At 39.8% G+C, this 26,123-nt stretch overlaps 1 protein-coding gene across 3 annotated transcripts in view; it reads right to left on the bottom strand.

Moving 5' to 3' along the window:
• Positions 1-26,077, bottom strand: part of LOC111070138 (sex peptide receptor) — a 51,315-nt gene extending 25,238 nt beyond the window's left edge. The window contains exons 1-2 of one of the 3 annotated variants that reach the window (XM_041594468.1): positions 25,953-26,077; positions 9,436-9,493 (exon numbers count right to left, since the gene is read on the bottom strand). The gene's annotated coding sequence lies outside the window, so the exon portion shown is untranslated. Of the gene's footprint in view, positions 1-4,343; positions 4,364-9,435; positions 9,494-25,952 lie in introns of those variants that run through there. The other 2 variants (XM_022360474.2, XM_022360478.2) reach the window with 2 other exon arrangements.
• Between the last annotated feature and the right edge of the window lie 46 nt (positions 26,078-26,123).

The raw sequence follows: 26,123 nt of genomic DNA, 5'->3' as shown, positions 1-26,123 counted from the left end.
TTTTCTATATTTTTTATTGCTTCCCAAATCCATTCCCCAATTGCTTCAGGCACTTTGTCTGGATAAGTTTGAAACCGCAATGGCAATAAATAATCAAAAATGGATATAAATATGTAGAATTTGGCTCGTACAAGTATTCATGTGATTCCTGAATTTTACCACAAAAATATACGAGTATTATTGAAATAGAGTTCAAGAAATAGGAAACATAACGGGTAGCACACCTTACTGAACAAAATCATGGCATATACGATATACACACACGTTTTTTCACCGAATACAAATATATAATTTCCAAATCAACTTTTGATTTCATTCTGATTTTACAGCTGCAAAATATGTAATTACAGCCATCGTGGCTATATATCATATACCATGAAACTACGTACTCGTTCACTCTGTTTAAGTACAGGGGATTGTAATATATGAATCATATTCTTTGTATTCTTTGCAAATTCAGAGTTAAAGCTCTTGTCATAAATTACTTTTAGAGTGTTTATTTGCGCTAGATGGGAGTACAATATATCTCTGAATATGGTAGCAGGTCGCTATTTTTCTTCAAAGCCTAAAGGCTTTAATTCCAAATTGTATCTTCCTGTCCATGCCATCCCACAGTATACTTTACATTTTGCTTATAGTTTTTTTTATTGGTAACTTTTACTCCTCAATACATATCAACCTCCTGTCCATTCCTGACCTTTAATTTTGCCACAAAACATTACAACCGCTTTTTCTATTTTTATTACAGTCCCAACATTCTTTTTGAAATTGTACACACTTAGTAGCAAACCTTTAAGTCTAAATGTTTTCGAAGGGTACGAGTATTTTTTCATAGCATTCATGGACTTCAATCTTAAATTTTCTTATCCGCTTTCCGTTGGAAAATTCCGTAAGCTAGCTTACGTGCAAACAATTTTAGTTTCCTGCACTATAAACCATCGCTTGCTATTGGCATATTTTCCTTGGCCCCCGCCCCATTCAGTAACCGCTAACCCGCCATCCCGCCGAATATGTAAAGTGAATAAGCATTTTTCGAAATATGAAAATATTGCTTGCAGCATTTTTGGGTGCCATACAAGGATGACGATGATAATGATGCAGACTCTGCCATGAATTTCACCCTTGGTAACGACATCTGGCTAGTCCGTCTAGCAACCCCTGCGTATATGGCATATGTGGCAACACTACAAGTGTTTCTTCTAATTGAATTGCGTCAATGGGTTTACTAAATCAATTTTAATACAAATGGCCACCGAATTGGGATCGAAAATGGATAAACAAAGACATGCTCCTCCTCAGAGACGATGTATGTAAATGTATCTAAGAGATATGCTGGCATCGAGCAGCAGCAGCAGGCGGGCCCACAGTGCCAAGCGATTTACGATCTTGTCAATGATATATGGTATGCGACTGCGACTGCGATTCGAATGCGAATCGAATCGAAGCTCATTTAAGATGGGGGACGGGTTAACGGATCTATATAATTTGATTTAATTAGTTTATGCCTGGCGCACCGGCTACCAATTAGTCTTCCATCGCTGGTGCTTCGTTTTTGGCCCTCCGCTTTTTGTTCTTTGCTTTTTGCTGTCTGCCGTATATTTTCCGTTTCTCTGCTCTTGTCGTCTGCCTCTTGGCCAACTTTTGATTGACTTCTGCTGCTCTGCTGCTCCTCCCTTTCCTTACATCTACAATGGCCAACGGACAACAGCCTTGAGTTGTGTGCCCAATTGGATTTAATTATGCAAAGATATTTATCTATCTGTAGCTGTTTCTGTCTCACTTTCTCTGTCCATGCCCCAGGGCCCAGACAGTGCGAACAAAAATGAAAAAGATTTTTCAGATACAGAAATCCAGTGCCATCTGTAGGGATAACTTTGTCTAGATGTTGTTTGTACAATAGTAGTCCAGTTGGAAAGTTAAGACAACATAGAACTTTTAATTTGTATCGTATTTCTTAAGTATAATACAAAAGTTTAATTCTGGGGTGACAACTTTTATAAAAAGTATGAAAAGTAATAGATATACCCATATAGAGCCACCGCGTTCGAATTTACTCTTCCTCTCTGTTCTCCCTCTCTCCTTTTGCTATTCCTGTGCTCTTTTGGATTGTCTTAAGCGTATTTCACAGTCGACCACTCTCATATCTCGCTTCATTTATTATTCCTGGTACAGTTCATAAGTCGAGGAATTTTTCAGAAGCAGAACAGAGGCAGAGCATCAGCGGCTGAACAAAGAGCCAAAAGATGGAGAACCCCTAATATATTGTCACAAGTTGTGGGTCGAAAAGAACCAGAGGGCGTGGGCAGGAGCAGGAGGCGAAGGCTGCGCTCTAATTAAGTCAAAAGTAAACATGAAAAAGATTGCGAAGTTCTTAGAAACGAATCAAAATGGCAGGCACCGTGCAATGAACTAAATGTTGTTTAGTTTCGTCTCCATTTTTGGCACCTCATATATACCTGCTCAACAAACAAAACACACACAGGGAAATGAAGAGATAAATAAAGATATTGGGGGAGAGACAGTGGCTCTGTATCAATATTATCAAAAAAAACGAGAAGGAACGTGTGAGTCGCTTCTAAAGACGCGACTCTTTTTATACCCGTACTCAGTCAGTATTTACATTTTTGAACATATAATTTTTTTAAATTTTAGAAAAAAAAAATTGTACATTTTACATTTTTTGTCGCTTCTGGGGATGCGATGTATATTATACCCGTACCATGTCAGATTTTACATTTTTGAGCTTATGATTTTCCCCCCGGGGGGTCCCGCGCACTGAACGCAGATTGTAGAAAAAAAAAATTTTACATTTTACATTGTTGGGGGGGGGGGGGAAGCAACTGAATATTATATCTACATTCTACAATGTATGATTATTCAGATTCGACAATGTAGATTTTAGCATGTTCCAATTACTGCGTTTTCTAGTTTTATCGTAGGGGTAAAACTGCTCCTGCGCACTGAATTTCGTCTTGTGTGGGCTGGAAGGTGGCGGGGCGAAATTTTGAAATACACTTGTAGCAGTGTGATATCACATGAGTCTGGAAACCAAATTTGGTTTCTCTAGCTCGTATAGTCTCTGAGATCCAGGCGCTCATCAAGACGGACAAACGGACAGACGGACGGACAGACGGACATGGCTATATAGACTCGGCTATTGATGCTGATCAAGAATATATATACTTTATGGGGTCGGAAACGTTTCCTTCTCTGCGTTGCACACATCCACTTTTACCACAAATCTAATATACCCCTTAACTCTTTTTTGAGTACGGGTATAAAAAAAAAATTTTACATATTACATTTTTTTTCTACATCTGTTATCTACATCTACAATGTATATTATACATCTAATATGTAGATTGTAAATGTACCATTTAGATTCTACATCTCCTCCGCTAGGGGTTGCTCGCTTACTGAACGCGGCAGAGTGTGTGAGCGAGATGGAAAATGAGATGTGTTGTCGTTGGCAGGAGGGGGCAGGGGAAGAAACTGAAAATTAATTTCGTCAATCTGGCTATAATTATGATCCGATCTGATTCAGATTCGGCAATCTAGTAGATATGGGCATTCTCTACGATACTGCGTTTTTAATTTTATCATATCTTTAAAAATGTGCCTGCCACAGATTTTCGTCCTTTGTGGGGGCGGAAGGGGGCGGGGCGAAATTTTGAAATACACTTGTAGCAGTGGGATATTTGGTTGCCCTAGCTCTTATAGTCTCTGAGATCTAGGCGCTCGTCGAGACAGACAGACAGACAGAAAGACAGACAGACAGACGGACAGACAGACATGGCTATATCGACTCGGCTATTGATGCTGATCAAGAATATATATACTTTATGGGGTCGGAAACGTTTCCTTCTCTGCGTTACACACATCCACTTTTACCACAAATCTAATATACCCCTTAACTCTTTTTTGAGTACGGGTATAAAAACAATCCATTGGACCAAAAACTGCCCAACCATGAACCAAACCAGGGTCTGGAACGAAAAAAGGACCTACGACTGGAACTGGGACTGGTAGTCACTTTCTTAAGGGTATGAAATCACTTAGGTTTCGGTAAAAAGCTCCCATTGGCCATATGAACTGGAAACCGACCGTAGCCGCAACAAGGTAAATGAATAACAATCAGGCCTAAGAGAAACTTCTGCAGATTATTAACTACTTCTTGATATGAATATGATAAATTTCATTGAGTATATGCAAAGTTTGATGTACCCCAAATCAATGGTGGCTCCAGACCACGCCAATTGTTGCTTCTGATGACTACAAAGCTTTCATGACTTGGAATATAAAAACATAAAATATACATACTTACAACAATACACTCTGATTACCTTTTTCCAAGTTTTAGCTGATATTATTTTCCGAGCTATCACTGTTTGGAAGGATTTTTTTTGTCAATGTATTCACTGATAAACAATTTTAAGCAGTTTACTGACACACTCAGACACGCACTGCTACGTCTACTCGTATCTTCGGACAGTTCTGGTGCGAGTATCCGGCATCCATACTTTTGGGGGTTACATATCACTTTGCTCCTTTTGCGGCACGGCGCCCTGTGCACATCATCAGAGTTTCCTTAACTAGTTTGATGCCTCATAATGAGCATTTGTCGCAGGCCGCATAAGTACGTGGCCAGTTGTGTGATGACCAGAAGCCTGTGCTGCTGCTACTGCTGATGAGCTGCGAGGAGCTGAGAGAAGAGGAGAAAAGTGGGCGTCAGAGAAATGGCGAGGAAAGTCACTAACCAACAAACGCAGCTGTTGACCAAAATCAATCGAAGTGAATCAATTACGCCATTTGGCAGTGACTCCCATCCCCCGTTCTCCGTTTCCACTCCACACTGGATGCTATTTTAGCCTGCACATCTTATTCCCTTTCGCTTTCTCTGTCCAACTCTCCTTCTCTTCTCAATCTATGATGAAGGTCGTCGCACCGCCTGAAATGTATATCGAGTTTGGTAATCGTGACAAATTTTGTTGAATGATGCGCACACATCTACTACACAGATTCCACTTAATTGAAGCGCCACCATTGCCGCCATCGTCATGGCCATCGCCATTGTCGCCAAGTGGGCATAAATTTAGGACGTATACGTTATGTAGGTCCATGAACTGTTAATTTTTACAGATTTGCCATTGGGTCGTCCTTTCTTTCGTTGTCTTTTGTTTCGACGCCGCCTCTTCGTTTGACTTTGACTCTTGCCTACCGGAGATCTCTTAACCAATTTGGACCTTGTTTGAATTGGTTCCATCAGGGGCAGATCTACTTCGTTACTTCGTGTTTATTTCATATATGTTTGGTTCGATTTTTGTGCAAACTTCCACATACAGAGATCTCCCTTGATTGCTGTTGCATACGATTTTGGTTTGATTCTGTTGCACGACTTCCTCGCTAAAATTTTCTTATTTGAAGGAAAATGGCTATGCTCCCCTCGCTCTCACTCTCTCACCACCAAGTTACGTAATCGTTGTTAGCTGAAAGATCTTCTTTTTCGCTTACTGTTTTTGTGATTCTAGTCACTGCTTTTGTTCTTGGTCATCCTTCTCCTACTGCTCCTCATTTTCTTGCTGATACTGGCTCCACATCGTTGAATGCTGTTGACAGGCTTTCAGGGGACTTGTGGAGACCTCAGACGTAACAGTCACCCTTACTAATACTCGTACACCCGCCCATACAGAAAGATACTCCCACACTCACACAAAGCGAAAACTTGACACCCATTAAATTGAGTTTTTATATTGAGACGCAAGGGATTGTGGCATGAGGGTGAGCCGGGCTAACGGTAATTGAATTAGATGCCTCCCGCTATCTTGCTACCGCATTTCGCCTTTTGATACTGTCCCCCCGATCCCATCATGTCGCATAAATACCAGTAATGCGTATGGTATGGATCTTTTAGTTACTTTTGCGACAATTAAATGAAATTTATTAATTTTTTATGTCGCCAAGGAGCTGGAAGTAATTTACGACGCCAAAGAGTCGGCTAGAGAGTCAGAGTCGTTTTTACCCAGTAACCATTTTTGAAAGTTTCAAGTGGTCTCTTTGCCTGTCCCTGTCTTAGTCCTGACCCTGAGTGGCGTGGCAGTTCGGCGACGGGGTTCGTTGACAGATGACAGGGCGCAAGAGGCTTCAGCCGCAATTGTTGTTGTTCTTGTAATTTTTAAAAGGTGGTTGGAAAAGCCAAAGTAATTAACTATTTAGGAACCTGACTGGCAGCCCAGTGTTCAGGCCAGTTCAATCGCATGCCTCCCAAGTTGAGCCATATCTATTTTTATTAAAAATGATTCCATCGCAACGAGTCCATAAAAACTTATTCTCTCTTTTGCTCACATTTATGTTACTTATTAAAGAAATCTCTTCAGGTGCAGCCTTTTTAGACCAGAATGTAATGAGATCAGTTTTTTGTATCTGTTTCGCATCCAGCAAAGAACACATTATGTATTGGTCTCCCCATCATATATATGCCCCTCATTTAATCATAATTTTTTTCCAGAGTCCCTCCGGATCCATCATTGTACGCATAAATCTGGAACATTTTCACACACCGTTCTATGTCCTTTGAGTTTTGACAATAAATATCAACCATACACCAAACGGAGCCCAAAAAAACGAATTGGAGAAAAATGTACTGTAGTATGAGGAGGCCAGACCTTTCAGGAGTATATCAAATGGCAGTAAAGCATTCAGTTTCAAGCAATTTATTGTCGATAATATGCACATATTTCTCTATTATTGAGCTATATAACAGTTTGATAGTGTTTGTGTGTGGGAATGTGTCTATACTTTCTCTTTGATGTAGCTTGGGATATCCATGGAAAGCCCCGGCCAAGGCATTCAATTACAGGGCATTACATGGGTCGAGCTCGTCGACAGTTTCAGCTTATTTGTTAGTGCTGCGAGTTTTTTTTGACGTGTCCGGTCCGAGCACCCAACAACTCAACAAATATGCAGGCTGTATACCAAAGATAGCAGTAAACAGGACCCAACACCGCAGCAAGCGGTGGGGGGCGGGGACTGGCTTGGATGTTTGTCCAAAAGCCAGGAACAATAAGGAATATTGGATGGGGCCATACCATCACGGCATTGACCTCTCCCTCGTCCACCAATCCTCGCTACCTCCTGGTATTGTCAGTTGCCGCTTTTAGTTTTCTGTTTTCGGCGGATGCGGATGTGGATGTGGTAGTATGTTTAGTGATGTTTGCCTTAATTAAATTCCAGCATAAAAGGATTTTCTTTGGCCAGCTGGCTTTAAGCAGTTCCTGCACCACTATCCCTATGCTCCCAACCACTCGCTTTTGTATCTTTTGACAAAAGAATTAGCGGATTATTTGAGACACATGCCTGCTATTAAATGCCCCGAGGCATCGGCATAGATTTTAATTACGGCTATAAATCATAGAAAAGTCGGGGGAAGCCTTACCACCCAGCCACTCACCTCTTCTCCCCTTATTAACGACACATATATGAGAAGGAGGAAGCAATTTTATCCCATTCGCTACTGGAGCTCATTGTAAACCAGAGGAGGATATCACAGTCTTTGTGCCTCGACAATGACATACCACGTACTCAGTGTAGTCGTTGTCCGCTTCCTCTTCAGTGGATGCCACTGAGTTATTCATGATATTTTAGGGTCGCAATTGGTTTCTTCTGCACAAACATGCCTTTTGGCTCACGAAAACTAGGTATAATTACCGCACAGCACACACAGCCACACCTTGCATCACCGCAGTACCGCAACAGCTCCGTCGGGCTGTGGTGCAGTTTCATTGTTTTTGCGGCCTGGCAATCATCTGGGTGCCCTCGCAGTTCGTGGCCCAAATTGACAGCACACAAAAGATGCGCATTAAAAAGTTCACCTAATGGTCGTTGCCCGTTTGTCCTGCCACATCAACCACCCTTGGCAAACCTAAGCCCCACTCCATTACCCTCTGAGTACAGGCACAGGCACTGCTCGCTGCGGCACGTGCTGGGAATTCATCAAATGGCAAACATCAACGCCTTCATATGGCTGAAAAATTGTTTCGGTCTGGCTGGTGGCGTGGCCCTATGCTTTAAATTTTTGTGTGTGAAAGCCTGTTGGCAAAAGAGAAGAAGCGTTGCGCATAAAGAATATTAGGAAATAATAGAGTAATGGCTAATAGAGGGAACCACTTCAATTGTATATACGATTATGGGACAGCATAGCCAGCATAATATTACTCCTAAGTATGCGCTTGGCTATCATAAATCCCCAGCAGTGGGCTTCAGAGGTTCAGTGGGAAAAACAATCAAGGGGTGTTGGATTATTTCATATAATACTTAGATACTTCATATGAGCTGTAAAACATTCCAAAATAATTTTTTTCGGACTATTTAAACCGTTTGCTAATTGCTAAGTGGACCCCAGCCACTCGCACACGCTCGTTTTTTGCCCCATGATTGCAACTTTTATAATGGCTGGTCCACAGAGAGGCAGTGCGAGATGAGTTGTGTGGGGGAAATGGAAATCGCATATACTTATGTACATTTAGACTATTTGCCATTTAGAGTCAACTAAAACCCTTTTTGCCGGATCTGTGGGCATGGTAACTGGGCCAGACTGGCGCGTGTGGCACATAAATTTGTTGATACTTGCGAGAGTAGCACTTGCCACTTGTTCGTGGAGCATTTAAAATTCGAGAAAGACACGCCGCTCGGCATCAAACAAGCAACAGAGGTTATGAGGCTGCTGGGTCATTCATTGTCCAACATTTTTGCCATCGTTCGGCCACATGTCCCGCTGTCCCGCCAGGCAACGCCCATATCTGTTGCCTATTTTTGAAGACAAACAGGCATTCAAGACGTTAATCAAGATGGAAGACCCCAAGATTTACGATTTACCAGAACACAGGACAACTAGCAGCCGGCAACCTCTAGAGTCACTATACACTGAAACATGTTTTTGAATCTGCTCATTTTATTATACCCGTACTCAAAAAAGAGTTAATTTTATTGTTATTATATATGTATATATATAAATCTATATATTAGCAAAGACTAAATTGTATATTTTACCAACAAATTTTTGGTTTTTTCAAGCGGACACCACCTTATTCTGTTCGTTGTTAGTAAATAAAATTATACAATTTTTTTAAAATTTGTAGTGTAATGTTTTCGGATTGCTCATATTTTCCGTGATGTCATATTGCCATATTTTAATTTTAAAAATTAATTGTGTTTCAGTTTATGGTTATATTTCTGTTCTGGCACATTTTTGTTTGTTTGTGTGAACTACTCGTAGTTTGGTCAAAATATTCGTAACAGTATCAACTCGTATATGATTTATTAGCCATTTCGTTTCCTCATGAGAAACTTTTTAACAGCTAGTTTCGAAAGGTTTGTCCCTTCGTATAACCACTCAACTTTAATTTTTTATTTTTAGTCTGGTTTTGGTCGCCCTCTTACCGCTTTCCGCTTTTTGTTTTATTTTTTATTTTTCCCTTTGGCTGCCACAAAATCAGAACTGCAATCAAGAGAGAGATAAATATGACGACAAACATTTAAATTGTGATTTCAAATTTTGTGTGTCTGCGCTTGAGTAGAGATGGGGAGTAAAGGGGATCTCCGGGACGACCACTGCAATTAACTGGACAGTGGACGAGCTTATATATCACTCATACTTCCAGTTGGGTCCTCTGTCCTGTCCTGTCCAGTTCAGTTAATTTTTGTCCTCTGTACTACGAGTATAGTCCGGTTCGGTCTGTTTTCCAACTGATAAGAGACTCTCCCACCATCCTGTTTAGAGACAGCTGGAAGCCACTAGAACAGCAACGACCTAGGGGATCCCACGTCAGGCGACAGCCACCAATAATTGGTGCATAATTTCGGATTCAATTTTCGTCTGGTGTCGGTCTCTCGTCCGCTTGATGAATTCGAGCATCGGGGTCGATGACTAATCGGCTAAAAAGGGGTTGATTTCTAATTTATTTTCGGGTTCGCCAAGAGAAAATAAATGGCTCTTACCCTCTGCCTCCTCATTCCCTGACAAATCATTAAATTTTTAATAAGGTCTACAGAATATTTTATTTTTTGCTGTTGGCTGCTGTTTATGATGCTGCTGCTGTTGGGGGGTACTGCTAATTGCCACAAGGTTGGTGTCCAACCTTTAGGGTTCGACTCCACTCAAATTGCCATACATGTGTGCACTACCAAAAATCTGGTTGGTTCCAGATCTGGCCATAAGTGTTGCCTTTTTGTTTGGTTTTACTACGGAGTGGTGCTCTGGTGCAATGCCTAATTTTTTTTGGCCACTGTCATGATGCTGTCGCACTTAACGACAAGGCCAGAGCTGGCCAAAAAGCCAGTTGCCGAAAGTTATAATCAAACTATCCGTAAGAAAAAGCTAAAAAAAATTTTTAACGGGTAAATACATATAAATATTTATCAAAACTCTTGTCAGCTTGTCAGAAAAATTTTGGTAAGCCTTTCTTTTCCGTAGGACACAGCTGACTTAAGGACATTTATGTGCTGTCAGAGATGTGACAGGCTTTAAAAACAAGTTTCTTATAAGCCATGTGTGACAGTCAGACAGCCAGTGAATGGAGAAAGGCATGTTCCAATGATGGAGACATGATTGAGTACAAATTACCCATACGCCATGCATGATAAGCCTTATATAATAGTAGACTGTATGAAAAATCTGAGCATATTACGTACACGTCCTTAAAAAGTAATATTTTGAATGAATTCAAGACTTTCACTGCACATTTCATGCTGCATTTTGAAAGCAACGTTTCCATTCTGAGAGAACGAAAACAATTTTCCTGTAAAGTTTGTCTCTTCTCGACTTTCATTTGCTGGACTACTTTTCATTTTAAAAACTATTACTCTGCCCTTCAGATAGCAGCAGAAGACACTGACAATTGTCTACCGTCTTTGTTTGATTTCGCTAAGCGATTCTCCTACACGAAAGTAATTGCACTTTCTCGGCAAAAGGATGACATTGTTTCGGATTGAAAGTGGCAGCCGGACTGACACAAGAGACACGAAAGACTGTTGCCAGTTAGCCGGAATGCTATGTGACAAGAAGAGACTAGGGTGGGAAGTACAGAGTTCTGCGTAGCATGTGCATGGCAGTCCAGAAATCAATGCGTGTCTGAGAGACTAATATGTGCAGACATGGCAAGCAGAGTACGGAGGAGCTGTATTAAGGTAAACAATTTGCATGAAAGGTTTTAGGTTCATGGTCAAAAGACAGGAGGGGACTAGGCATTAGGCATATTAGGAACGTTTGACCAAACATTACTTTGGCATTTCAAATGTGTTAATAATGCAATTTTATTTGTTGTCTGTCTGACCAATACTCGGATCATACTCTGACATACAGACTCACACAAATGCGCAAGGGAAAAACGAGCCGAAAATTTACGATGCGTGTTGCCATCAACTGCCTGCCCACATGGCCTGTGTAACGAGCGAAATTCTGTGGCCTTTTTCAGACTATTTTTGAAAAGGGTTTGACATATAAGGCCCACACACAAACACAAAATGACAAAACGATGTCTTAACGAGCCCTCAACGAGCCGAAGAAATGCTCGTACAAAAAGAATACATACTAGTATACATTTACAAAACAAACAAAAATAATAAAACGTACAATAAAATAAAACAAAATTTCATTCAAAGCGAGACACAGCTGGAGAATTCCGCTGCCAGGGTTGGAAAAGGTGGAGTGGGAATAACTTCCTCTGGTCAGTGCTTAAGACACACATCCGAGCAACTTATCTGCATACATTTGTATCTACATATGTATGTATATGGACCAACCATCGAAAGCGTAGAAAATACTGAGTCCTAAAACTCAAGCTAAACCTTTTCTCCGGCACCAGATAAAGATAAAAAACATGGAAGGGGAGCCCCACAAATACTAACACAGAGGCTAAAAGTTAATTTGGTTAAAAAATAATTTCAATTCTTTGACATACTAGTATCGATAAATGACTGAAAATGAATTTTCGGGAAACAAGACTACCGGCACGTTGTACAAAGTTTCAATGGGATAGATACCGGATAGATATGTAACTTGGGGTAGTTCTGTGCCCTATGATTAAAAATTACATATGTATAAAAGATCTGTATATCAACTCAATTTCCCTACACCAATGAGTTTCCATTTGAAACGGGAGTAGCCACTTGTTCCTGTTTGTTTCGAGGAATGGAGGAGCTTCAGAACGGAGATTCATAGTGTGTTATTTAGTACATTCAGTACACATACTTAGACACACTGAAAGAGGTAAACGGCAGCGCTGGACCTTTTGTTAAACGTCTCAATTGATGCACAAGTGAGGATCCAACCAGATCCAAATCCGTTGCCGCCCAGCATTGTGGATTTCAAGATGAATGGGATACGTTTTTGTTTTGATGAGGATGAGGGTGCTCGTTTGTTCTTTAATGCGCTTGATGTTTTATGCAGAAAAGACGAGGATGGGGCTCAAAACAAGTGCCACAAATAATACATTTAATTTATTCATATTAAGATGGCCCCCTGATGCCCACTTGACCTGTCGCAGGCGTTATTAATGATTTTTTCTCGCCGCCAACACAAAAAACAAAAACCAGAAGGAACGTGTGACGACGCTGTGGACGCGACTCTACTTTTACACACGTACTCAGTAAATATATAAATACATATGTATGTGAGCTTGTGATTTATAAAGAATTCTAAAATATTTTATATATTTTGCTGTATCTAAAATGTAGATTTTATATCTAAAATATAGATTCATCATCTTCTTCGCGAAAGGTTGCGCACTGAACGAGGCAGAGTGTGCGAGCCAGAAAGAGAATAAGTAGCGTCAGCAGCGCTGGAGGAGGTGGGGAAAGGAACTGAAAATTAACGGGTATAAAAATACCAAACCAGCAAAACATACATGTAGTAGGGGGCGTGGAGGGGAATACAAACGTGTCTCCTTTACTATATTCAGTATGTGTGTCGGGTGGATTATTATTATTTTTTTCGATTAAATCATCGCAGCTACCACATTGCCACAGTGATCCGGTACTTGATGTTGAGTCGCTTGTGCAGAAAATGCGCTCGAATACAGCTTCTATCCGAAATTCCTTTTATCTCCAGAGTAGTGATTTTATCTGTTTTGTCTCGTTTTGTTGGTGTCGTCCTTCTTGTTTATGTTTTCTGACTAGCTATGTTGCCTAGTCCAGAATTGAGCTTTCTATGTACTTTTGTTGTGACAGGAAGAATATTAATTTGATTCAGTCTCAAAATCTACAGAGTCAACCAAAACACTGGTTAGTCAGTCCCATTGTATGAACAGAAGGATCTAAAAAAAACTTTCTTCTGGATATCAAATACTCGTATCTATCCATCTACCTGACAGGCTAAAATCATCTGATTACCGGGTATACTATAGTTGTTACACTTCTTACCTTCTTCTTGCTCGTGTAGTTTACTTTTCTTTGCTTTTGGTTTTCGTTTATTGTTGGTCACGAATTGGAGGTGATACAATGAATTGGGTGGCTTGACGAGGCGTTTCAAATTACACATTTTTGAATTGAGCAATTTGTATTTGGTTCCCCAGTGCCGGAATGCCGCGTCAACCCGGTGCTACGATGTGGCATCGTTTGTTTTGCAATAATGCCAATAATAACAATGCTTGCTACTTGATAAATGAGATGCCAAAGTGTGCCACAGGGCGGAAGGGCGGAAAGCAGGAGCGCCGATGGTAATGGAATGGGTTTTTGGTCCCCGAAGGTGTTAACTGTCATGGCCGCTTGGGCATTTCGTTTTCCTTGCCTTGCTTTCTGGGCAGTCAGTTGGTTCTGTTGGTTCTTGCTTTTGATTGAGTTGTAGGGCGTTTCCCCAGGCCAGCCAGCAGCTGCTTGTCCAATGCAAGGGCGTGGCCCTATTAGCATTGTATTTGTCAATGGGCTTGGGTCGAAACCATGTACATGTAGAAGGGGCCGAAGCCGAAACTATTAAGTAGACAAAATAAATTTATGTTATGCCACGGTATAGACAAAGGCATGGCACTGAGAACTATAAGGTGACCGCCTCGCATATCAGGATCTGGAACGCTGTACTTGAGTGAGAATTGTCAAAAATCAAGTTGGGTGTAGCAAAAATTATTGGTTAAGGATCTCTGCTTACATAATCTGCTCCCACAATCCACGATCTACTACCAAAAAACTACTTACAATCATAATACGAAAGTTTCATCCCAGAGTGTACTAATTAATTGACTTAATAAGCTCAGCGTTAGACTTCTCAGACTCCCCGACTAGTACTTTCTTCATCATCAGTGAACTTTTCAATTAACTCCGTATTTATCTTTCCAATAACTAACAAAAATTCAGCACTTTAAAATTTAAAGTTTAAATGCAGCACCAGGTATGCTATAGTCGGTGCGGTGCCTTGATCATAGATTCCCAATCTACTCGTTTGTATAACTCTCAATCTGATCGGGTAGGTGCGGAAACTTATGATCCACTTTAGAAAGCTCATTTCCTGGGCAATCAGGAGAACTATTTTCGAGGACTCACCAATTAATTTAAAGATTCCTCTCTGTGTATATAGTCCGTACGCACAACACAAACCATAGCAATTGGCGAGCACGTTATCGTGAGCTCTTTGCCTGTTGGGATTGTTTCCATTTTCGGTATCTTATTTCTGCTGGCAATCAGCAGGAATGGCTTTTATAGCCCCTTAAGTGGTTGATGCACGCAGCATTAAGGTATGTAGCCAGTTGCAACAACGATGATGATGCTGCTGCTGCCACACGCTCATTTAAAAGCCCTTCCACTTGGCGATGTGCGTAATTTTTTAGCTGGTTTCCTACGTATTCCGTATCCACCATCCCCCAAACGTGTTTCCTCTCAATGGTTTTTCATGAGCTCTCCCTTTGTCTCTCCACCATTGGCCCCTTGTAAATGTTTTATTGTGCTTTATCCCCCTCCTGTCTGAGGGGTTTACGTTGACTGGTATTAGCGTAATTCCAGTGCTCATCTGGCTAGCGAACTGTGATTGCTGTCCCTGGCACTCGTGTCCGCATATCGCACCGGGGTCGGGACACGCTCCTCGGTGGCGCTGGGCAATCTTTTTGAAGTTCATTAATTTTTATGACATGACTTGGCATTCAAGCAAGCGGATGAAACTCGAGTTGGGAATGCTCACTCGATTGCAAATCTCAGATCGCATTTGTTGCACGATAATAAAAAGTATAATTCTAAAGAATTTTCATATTTATGGCCAGTGGCCTCTTTATCTGTCCATGACTCTGGGCTTCGGTCTGGGCTTGGCTCTGCGTCAGTCTGGTTCTGATGTAAGTTAAATCATGCGGCATGTGTTGCCACTTAAAAATTGCTGGCAGTCTAATGCCCGCTGAAATGATAACGTAAAGCAGGGCGAACATGGACTTGTTGCAAAGCGCAATAAATTATAAGAAATATATGTTCCCGGCAGGAGGAGCACTGGCAGCCAGTATCCAGCCACATTGCGTATACGTAGTGAGGGCTATGCGCAAACTCAGATATTAATCTACTAAATATTATCCATTAATTGTGTTTTAATTAACAATTAATCAAGCATTATTATCTGCAAATTTAGATTTTTTCGTAATAATTGCCTTGTCGTCTGCAAAATCTACCGATAAATAATAACTGTACAATGCCCTTTCTCAAAGGGAAGATGAACGACCCGATCAGCCGTGGATCATCAAAATATCGCCACTCAATCAAATATAATTGAAAATCAGTTGGATGCATTCTAATGCACTAAGCAGTGGCCACAGCCGAGGGCGAAGGGACATCATGCCAACGAGTATGTCTGCCAACTTTTTCACAAGGGTAGAAGTGCTTCGAGGCTCTAACTGGGGACGGGACAGTGACTGGTAGTTTCCGTTACCTGTCACAGCCGAGAAACAAATGTCGCTTAATTACAATAAAAACAAAAATAATGAACATGTGAAACACGAACTAGACACGAGATTGCCAGAGATAATAGCCTCTGGCCGAATTGAGGCAAAATAAAACCAAATCACAGTCAGTGCTGTCTGTCCGGCCATCTGAATATCCATCTATGTGGAGCATATTAACTGTACTCTCATATGTATTCATACATACATATATGTGTATTTGTGTGCTTGTTTGGATGTCTGCGACAATGGCATGCTATATCATACGACTGGGCTGGCATTCTTTCAGCCTTCATTTTCTGTTTGCCAGAAAGCCCAGCACCAGCACCATTCAGGCCAAGCTCATATGCAAATTCAGTTTTACTTTTCATAAAACCCACACATACAATTTTTTATAATGCCAATGAAGAGGTCGTAACATCACCACCAGCCACAGCAACAATGGCAATCAACTGCCTACCCTGCCATAGCCATCTCTATCGCCATTTCCTGTGCATTTGCCTTCGACTGCCTTCAGCATTACCCCAATTGAACATTATTCCTATCCCCTGGCACACTTGCTTTGGCTTGAATAATTGTACCAAGTCTATATATTTTCATACACACACATAACTTTTTGGGGCAACTAATTGGCGTACAACATTGTCGTAGGGTACGCCTCCATGTATGAAATCTGGCAATCCGAAAGGGTATGTGTAAAGAAGGCATATCGAAACGTTTTCGGCCTTATAAAGTATACGAAAAGCATATATATCCTGATCAACACTGTTTCTAAATCTGATCTTTGATGACGTAAGAACTCGAGGTGCACAAATTCAAGAAATTATCGAGTTTTTAAGAAATAGCTCTTTTAGCCAACATAAGTATTAAAGATATGTAAAATAAATAAATATTGAAGATATGTTTGTAAATTCACTTGATTATAAACATATTTATTTTCATTGTGTGTAAGAACTCATTAAGATCGGATAAGTATTAAAAGCATTATGAAGCAAAACTTCTGTTTGTACAATTCGAATCACTTTTAGATACTTGGCAGAAGCCGGTACCTTATAGTCGGAAATTCGTCGATTTCATTCTTACATGGCGTTGCCTGGGCAAACCTCAAAAAACAACAACCATTCCCGCCATAAAACTTGCCTTCCCCTCCCCACCCATACACAAATTAATACATTGTCTGAGTGAATGTGGTTTTGGTGTGTACACTGCACATGCGTATATCTCTGTTTACTCGAGTTACATTTTATGCTCGGTTTATGTGTGCCTGGCCTCAAACTGCTGTACAATCATAATTAAGTTCCTGTTGTTCTGGGATACACCAATCTTTTTACTTCCCACCGTAGCAACTACTTCTTATCGTTCATTTCTATACTATAAGCATGGACACATCCCTACTTCTATGAGCTTCGCCATCGCAATTTTGTAATTTTGTATTCGATGTTATTTATTTGGTTTTTAATGACAGACAGTTTCTACCTCCTGCCTTCTGGCTCTTTAAACTAACTAATATGGTATCGAGTAAATCGAATCACTGAGTCACTGTATTTATATCACCATTTTAATTATAATATTTGAAAGCAAAATTATAGTTTCCTTAAAGAGTTATTTTTAATACTTTTGCTCCTTTTTGTGATAGTTGATACCTTTAGAAATACGACCTCCTGAAAAGTATCTTAATATTTAGGAAAACTGATATTGCATTACAGACTTTAAAGTTAGATCTTGGATATTTTATTTCCTTTAACAGAACTCATTTGGAAATTCGCAATTTTTTTTACATTTTTTTCGACGAATATAAAAAAACTTATTTTGTTTCCATTATTATTACTTTATAGCTTGCTGCTTGATGATTAGAAGAGAAACTGAGTCTTAACGGATAGATAGGGGCAATAGTCCTATAAGCAAAATTATAAGTTTTCTACAAGGAAGTTGGAAATTCGGTTGCAGATAATAAGGTGCCACACCAGACCCATCTGTAACTTAACAGCAACTAGAACCGTAGTTTCAAAACACCTGTGGACCAGCATCCGACGCAGCAGAGGAAAAAAATTAATGTCGTTGCCTGGACACGCCCACCTTAACACCTTGACTGAGCAGCAAACACACAGGATATTAAGGATATAGATGAGCGGTGCGGCAGAGATGGACACAGGCCTCCTCTTTTAGGCCCGGCCCAATCACGTAATCAAATTTTTAGGCCCGAATAGGCCTGGTCCGGTCATATTTAATATAGGGCCCGGCCCGGTACTGCCAACAATTTTTAAATGCATAAAAACAATTATATTTTTTTCTCATATTCTTTACAGCGAATTTTTAGCAAGAACAAATGTTGAGGACGATTCTAGATAGAGACCAGCAGAAAAAACCCATAAATAAACAGTTGCCCATCTCTAGCCCTAACCATACAATTTATACAAAGACAATACTTACATATGTATGTGTGTTGTTCAAAAGCAAGAGAGGTAGATGCGCGCTCTAGAGCCAGCCGCTTTTTTGTATCGAAGACTATACAATAACAAGATAACATTCATAAGCGACCGAAAACCTGTTCTTATCGCTACGTCCCATGTACAGAGAGAGCGCGCGGGCTTTCAATTCTCTTTTCGGCTTTGCTTCGTCTCTGACCGAAAGCCCGCTGCACAAAGCCTTTGTCTGCGCAAGCATATGCATGCATTTCGCACAGTGGTGCCTTTGCCTAGATCAGCTGGCTAAATTAATAAGCGAATTAGAGTTGTTTCACACAGAAACGAGTACAGGTATAAAACCTGATCTCCGGCCATACAGTGTACATAACACTGTGCGACAGTCATTTTGTACTTTGCACGAGACAAAAATTATAATTAGAATTAGAATTTGTAATACACCCAGAAAATTTTTTTTTTAATTCAAAACCCCCAATTTGGTGACTGCTTGCACTAGAAAATTAGTGTCTAAAAATAATACCATTCCATACAAAAAAAAATTGTTTTTAAATGCCAGTCAAAGAAACATTAAAAATGGTAAAAAAAAAACTTCAACTTTGAGTCGCTATATCTTCAGATATATCCATTCCATCACCTCGAATAAAAATTCCTGTAAAAGGTAATACAATTTTGTTGTCAACCTATGTAGTTCTTTTTGTGGATATCTGCGCTGCAGGTTTTGAGTAAAAATTATGAGAGTGCAAGCAGTCACCAAATTGCGGTTTTTGAATTTTGGGGGTGTATTGCAAATTCTAAGTACGAGGAAGAGATCTACTTATCTCAGCCTACAACCTAATTTTTGTCTCGTGCAAAGTAGAAAATGACTGTTGCACAGTGCTATTAGATATTTGAATAATAAATATTAATATCAATAGATTAAAAAATTATATAGTATGCAAGTTATTTGACTTAACATCACAAGAATCAGTATTTTCCGAGTTGAAGAAATCTTTTATAAAATTTAACAATATGCCATCCCCCGCCCCCGCCACAAACAGAAACACAGAAACACATTTAGTGGCTTGCTAAACTCTATGGACAGCACCATAAAATGTATGAGCAAACACAAGCGAGATGTTGGATGTTGGAGTGCTGGTTGCATGAATCAAAACACAACATCAATAACTCTAGGACTGTTGACATACCATCAAAACATTGCCAGTGCGAGTCCCGAAGTAACGAAATGAATCTCTGAATGCATGAGTTGGGGCTGACAGAGCTAACTGCAGTCATGTCAAATTGTGTAATTTAGTTTCCAATCGCCATGGTCCGGAGGGGAGACAGACATAAGCAATGCCAATTAATTGACATTTTACAACAAGGGAAATTTATTTGCAAAACACCAGCGAGAAACAAGAAATACAAATGCGTTCTATGAAAATACTGTCTCACACTTCGCTCTTTGCTTCAAAATATGTTACACATCTGTTTCGCCTATCAGAGTGCGCTGTGATTTGATATGTTCTCCTTTCGATTGATCCATCCCATTGCTGAGAAAGAGAAAACTCTCTTCGAAAAAAAAAATCATCTCAAGATCCTTTATGCTTCAACAAAAGCTTTATTAAATGGTAACCCTATTTCACTGTTTAAAGATACCCTGGAAAAATTATATACCAAAAACAAAAGCCCCAAACAAAACCAAAAACAAATGCGTCAAGGGAAAAACCTCAATGAAAAAATATTGACCATTTTTAGGTGACGAAACGATAAACTTGTCGGTAAAAAAACACAGTCATGAACAGGGGCCCGGGAATAGGACCAGCCAGATATATGAGAAGCGGGAAAAGTTGGTGGGTTGGACCAGATAGGAAGGAAGCATAGAATATTGGGAGATTGGGTGGATTGGTTTGAAAGTGGCAGGAGGCAAACCGAAGCACTTTATTATATTTGATTTGTGTTCGTGTCAGGCTGACTTTCCGTCGCCTGCCTCTGCCTATAAATAGATCTAGAGTATACGTACACCACTTCTGTGGTCGGTTGCATAAATTTGATTAAATAAATGATTAAATAAAATTGATTGATTAGGCCCATACAGAACCAGCCAAGCCGCAAACACCTTTTTTTATCCTCTTTTATTTTCTGTCATTAATTTCTTTTGCAGATTTTTATTTTATTTGTATGTTTGTGTTGCGCTGCACATTGATTAATACGATTGTTGATTCAATTAAATTGTACGTCATGCACACAGTTCATATGTGTAGTGCGATTATATACCCTCCAAGAATCGGATTCTGCCTTTCTGCCCGGTGTTCTTTGTTTCATATCTCTCTGTCTCTCTTTAAAAGGAATTTTGGACAAAAATAAATTTCTACAATTAACGGAAAATCAAAAGAGAAATAAAATAAGTTTCAGTGTCTAAATTAATGTGTTAATTAGGCGCCCTCCAACAAACATGAATTATGGTCTGGTCTTGAACTCGTATAAAATAGCCATATACTCGTACTCGTATGCTTATGCCCATACATCAGGTGGCTATAACCGATACGCTGCAGCATCTGTTTTGTTTTTTTTTTTTGTTCGGAGCATAGCCCGTACATCGAACATATACCGGAATATTTTCATTAATGAACAAATATGAATGCTCAACCGGTCGACGGCCATTCAAGATGTTTTCAATTACATAATATAAGCAATTAATATATGATTTGATTTGAGCTCCTTTCTCAAGCAGAAAAATAGTTTGCATTTAGATATTTGTAGATTTTAAGCGTTTTCCCTTTGTTCAATTATGCTGAGGGCAGAAGCCAAAGATAATCAAATATAAATTGTTGCGGACAACAAAAGGTTATTAAAACTCTTCAATAAAAAGTTCCCCCTCTCTACCTATAAAACTGAATTCAATTAGTTCCATCTTTAATTAAAAATACTCAGATATACTCACAAATGTTCTTTGTACGAGCATATAATTGCTGCTCATTCAATATTCAACAAAAATGGAAAAAATAAAATAAATATTCCTTATTCTGTGACCTTTTTTTTGCTCTTATTTATGGAATCCCTGTGGGAAAATATGTTTTCAATTTTAAGCATCAAAGAGTCTTTTTTATTGAAATCTGCCTGGCTTTGTTCTTTAGGCAATCTACTAGAACCTCCCTCATACATCCCCATCCATATAGCTCCTTGAGTTGGACCGCATCCTTTTAGGAAGCGTAAGCCGCATCCATTCTCATTCCCTTATCTTATAAGGATATCCTCGTATATCCATATCCAGGAGGTTCATTGCCAATTGCATTGAGGAAAGCGCAACCTGTTGCTAGCCGGTGGCACCACTGCATGAAACCACACGCAGCACACAATGGTGAGCAGGGCTCAGAGCTCTGGGCTCTAGAGTTTCGGGCCATGAATCCCTCACCTTTCCACCTTGCCTCATTAAAGAGAAAGCTGAACAAACTCTCTCAAACATTCCTTTTTTCACTTGGCTGATGTTTTTTTTTCATTGGCATTATAATGATTGCTAACCTTCAAGGATATGGCCCCATATACATTATGTGAACTGTAACGGAAGGAGAAGCAGTACGGTATTATTAGCCAAACAGTAAAAAAATCCACATCAATTGTAAAGGCAGTATTTTTATAGCCGTACTCGAAGAGTTAAGGGGTATATAAGATTTTTGGGCGAAGTGGATGTGTGTAACGCACAGAAGGAAACGTTTCCGATCCCATAACGTATATTCTATGTATTCTTGATCAGCATCAATAGCCAAGTATATGTCCGTCTGTCTTTCCTTCCGTCTCGTTGAGCGCCTAAATCTCAAAGACTATAAAGCTAGAGAAACCAAATATTGTTTCCAAACTGGCTCAAAGGAAAATAGTTTTTTTAATGGAAAAATTCTCGTAAGCGCTCTTTAAAGGAATATTTAACGGTGCTTTGAAATATGATACTTTTCTTAAAGTACTCATCTCCGCTGTTGATTTCGTTTTGGTGTCAATAAACCTGGAAGGCTGAGCACAGTTTTCTGCTTCCTATGACAGCATCAATGTTGTTTACAGTTGCCTCTGCGCTGCCACAAGACACGTGCCCCGACTAAATCGCACTGCGAGCTTTGCACGCGCTGCTCAGTTCTCGGTTGCTTTGCTTTTTGGCGACACTAAATCTAAATTCAATATGTTGTCGGTTTAACATATTTCATCTTTTGGCCAGCATCGTTTGCATAGTCTAAATGTGTTTGTGTGCTATATATCCATAGATATTGCGTATACTTATGTATATATAGAGGTACATACATATATATACATACGAATATGTAAGTGTGAGCAAACAATGTGCTGTACCAATATTGACAGGGCCTAAAGGCTCTCGTTCTGACGTCTTCTCTTACCGAAAAATATTTATTTTATAGAGAATATTAAATGCCAAAATAAAAAACAGCCAAAAAAAGCAAAACTCTTCGCCAAAGCAAAATAAATTATTGAAATTACATATTGCCCGTCCGGATTCTGGATTTTGTTTTTTTTTTTTGCCTGCCTGCTTGCTGAGGAATCAAATTTAAGTGATTAAATTACTGAAGGCCAGATGGTCGGCCCAAGCGGTCTAATATTCAGCTGGGACTGAAAACCCGTCTTCCCATTCCCATCTATAGACTGACATCGCTCAGTAAGGATCAGAAAGTTAATTTTGGCCACCGAAGCGATTTTCGGCTGGCTGAAGTGCGTTTTGGAGCCAGTTTTCCAGTAAATCCGATTCTTCGAGTAAGGGTATAATGAATAGAGGTTTGTAAATTGAATGACGAAATTTTGTCTAAATTGGCCGAAAGCGATTATACTTAGCTCGATGCGAAGGGATCAATTGTTAACCAATTTCCAAATTTCTTTGCCCTCGCTTTCTAGTCCCTTTAGGCAACTTTTTATCACCGGGCCGATGAAAATTTCAAAAGTTTTGTATTTGCAGCCCACCCTTAAATGTATGTATATCACCCTCTTGTTACTGTGTAAGTATTTTTTTAAAGATCCCGTATCCGAAATCTCTACGCGCTAATGGAAAACACATATAAGATAATAGTGGAACCGTCTGGAGGACTCTTAAGCCAGCCTCGTCTTAATCGACTTTTATCTCAAACTTCATCAATGAAAATTTTAACACTAAATCAAAACCCTTTCACCGATATCCATAAGTAATATCATGGACAACAAAGGGTATGAGGTAAAACGTCATTAAAATCGTGATTAGCAGAGCCAGAAGCAGGAGGAGCCACAGGTGCCATTAAGTGGACCCTAAAGAATAGAGAAACCCCAAAAAGGAGGGGGAAAAAAGTAAAGACTGAAAAAAAAATCGCTGGGATGATGGGGAGCTTTCCTTTTTTCCCAGCTGGCCGCAAACAAATTTTAGCCGGCACAAACAAAAAGTGGCCCCGAACCAAAAAGGCCAACTGACCGACCGCGATCTGGCTACCAGTTTGTGGCTACGACTCCAGGGTTACGGGTACGGACATCTTCTTAATGGGTTTCTTTCAATAACTTCCGCATGAAGCCCGCCCGCAAGGTCAGCTCACAAGAAGCTGGCCAAAAGGGTTGTCTCCTCACCCTCACTCATCACCTTCGTCGACTTTTGCCTCTGTGCATTGTTGCATTTTCTCCAAACCGAATTTCCATTCATTCTTTCATTTTGTATTGTTGTACAAGTATACTCTTTCGAAACCATTCCACTGATGACGCCATTTAGAAGTCGTTAGAATGTGTACGTAATACGTACACTTTGAAACTTCAGCTCTTCTGAGTCGTTTCTTTTTTGAGTATATTAGTTGTTACCGCCATGATCTATATCATACAGCTCGATCAAACTGCAAGAGGATCCTACTGTTTCCCTTTTTGCGTTCGCAACCGCAGTTTATGTGGAGAACACATTGGCTTTATTTTTGCTGACCACAGGTCAGAACTCAAAAGGTTTTTCATGTTTTTGTGGTTGCCGAGTTCCCTTTTGTGGGACACTCGCACCCGCGGACAGGGTCTGTTTGCGGCCAATAATCTCTGAATCTCAAAAGGGAATGCCTGAAATTAACCATAGCATCTAAAATTTGGTGCATCATAAATGGGAATCGATTTGGTGTCAACTTAATTATGCGGAAAAAAGTTTCATAAACAATTTACAAAGACATCGGACGGAGAGGTCTGTTTCATCATGGACTGCTACCAAATTTAATGGACTAAAAGCCGAGTCCCAATCTTTAGAGTTCGCATGTTTTAACAATGGTGCCACAATCCAGACTTAGACCTTTGGAACCTTCAATGTCCCTTCTACGAGCTTCTTCCAAAATTATTTGCACTAACTACGTTTAGTTCCCTTTCTATTTTGCATTAACAAGAACTCATTGTTTGCACCAAGTCGGTCCCATAACATGCTAAAATATCCCACAGGGAAGCCAAGTAGTCTCTCACTGAGTTTCCTCATTTATCTGATTCAAGTTTCCGGACTCCTTTACGGCCTTAACTGTTCATTAAAGCTAATGAGTGTGTGTACATGTGGCAGTGGAGATACGTTATGTGGAGAATGTGAAACGGAACCCCCCTTCCATTCCAATGGAACATTCTCCACCTAATCAAATTACTTCATTTCAAGTGCATCAGCAATTTTCCTATTTCTCGCAGCTTCACCCTGGACTATGGAAGCTGTACACAGAACAAGGACGGACGCCATCTCGGGTAAGTGCATTAAATATAATTTTAATAGGTTTCAACAGCTCCAGCTAGAGGTTTGCCATCTCCAAGTCTGGGCCTGGGTCTGGCTATGATAATTAACAGTTGGCGTTGTCCTCTGGCCGTTTTCCGCTATCCTCGCCAATATCGCTGTTTCTGACTCAAAAACCGATGCACCAAGATGTCTACGCGGTGGGTGTATGATATAATATAATAGTCATGACTCTAGGATGAATTAAATCAATTTAAAACTTTCGTCAAGGATTGTTCGAAACCCATTTAAGGGACATAGGGTTATAGTTCATTCCTATTGGTATTCTGCGGCATTTTTTATGCCCTTCGGAGACGCCACAATAAATGTTTGCCATTGTTTAACTGCCAGCTCGGATTTTGGCCTGGCCCAGTAAATGTGCGATGTACGGGCCTATGCTCAAACATTGTAAAATGTCAGGTCTGTTTCGCGGCTTTCACAGCAAAATTCGATAATTTGGCTCCTTGCAATTGCATTATTTTTTCCTTGTTACATGAAATAAGAGTACGACACCGAGATTTTGCCGATGAAGTATCATCAATGAAAAAGGTGCACACTTTCTGGGCTTATTTTTTCTTTTGGCTGAATTTAACGGTAAAAACCGCAAAACAGATATTTTACAACCCGTGTAACTTCCCATAATTACAAAATAAACATCTATAGACAAAACTTAGACTTCAATGTCATTCTCATATTAAAAAAGTGGGAAAACTTTGACATTTTATTCAAAAGCATACATGATTATGTTTAAATTTTGTATGTGCAAAAATGAAACTTTGAAATTCCATTAAAAAGGAAATATGTCCGACCGCCAAATAGTTTCTGCGCGTAAATTCTTCACAAATCGCGGTACACCGAAGATCATTTGTATATCGAAAATTTACCTTTTGCCGTATGTATGAACAAAATTTAAAGAAAAGCAACATTATTTACCTGATAAATTTCTGGCCATGCCACAAACACTCTTTCACTTGTCTTGGATTGGATCGGAACGCGCCACACATAAATAAAAAAATTAAAAAAAAAATATTTCTGTTTTTGTTTATTGGGATGAGTTTTACTTGTTTGTTTTTTTCCTGTTTTTTGTATTTTGCGAATTTAAAA

The sequence above is a fragment of the Drosophila obscura genome, unplaced genomic scaffold, assembly GCF_018151105.1.
Source record: "Drosophila obscura isolate BZ-5 IFL unplaced genomic scaffold, ASM1815110v1 contig_28, whole genome shotgun sequence".
NCBI classification, from domain to species: domain Eukaryota; kingdom Metazoa; phylum Arthropoda; class Insecta; order Diptera; family Drosophilidae; genus Drosophila; species Drosophila obscura.
Note: the sequence above shows the minus strand (reverse complement) of the source record. Positions and strands in the feature narration are given on the sequence as shown.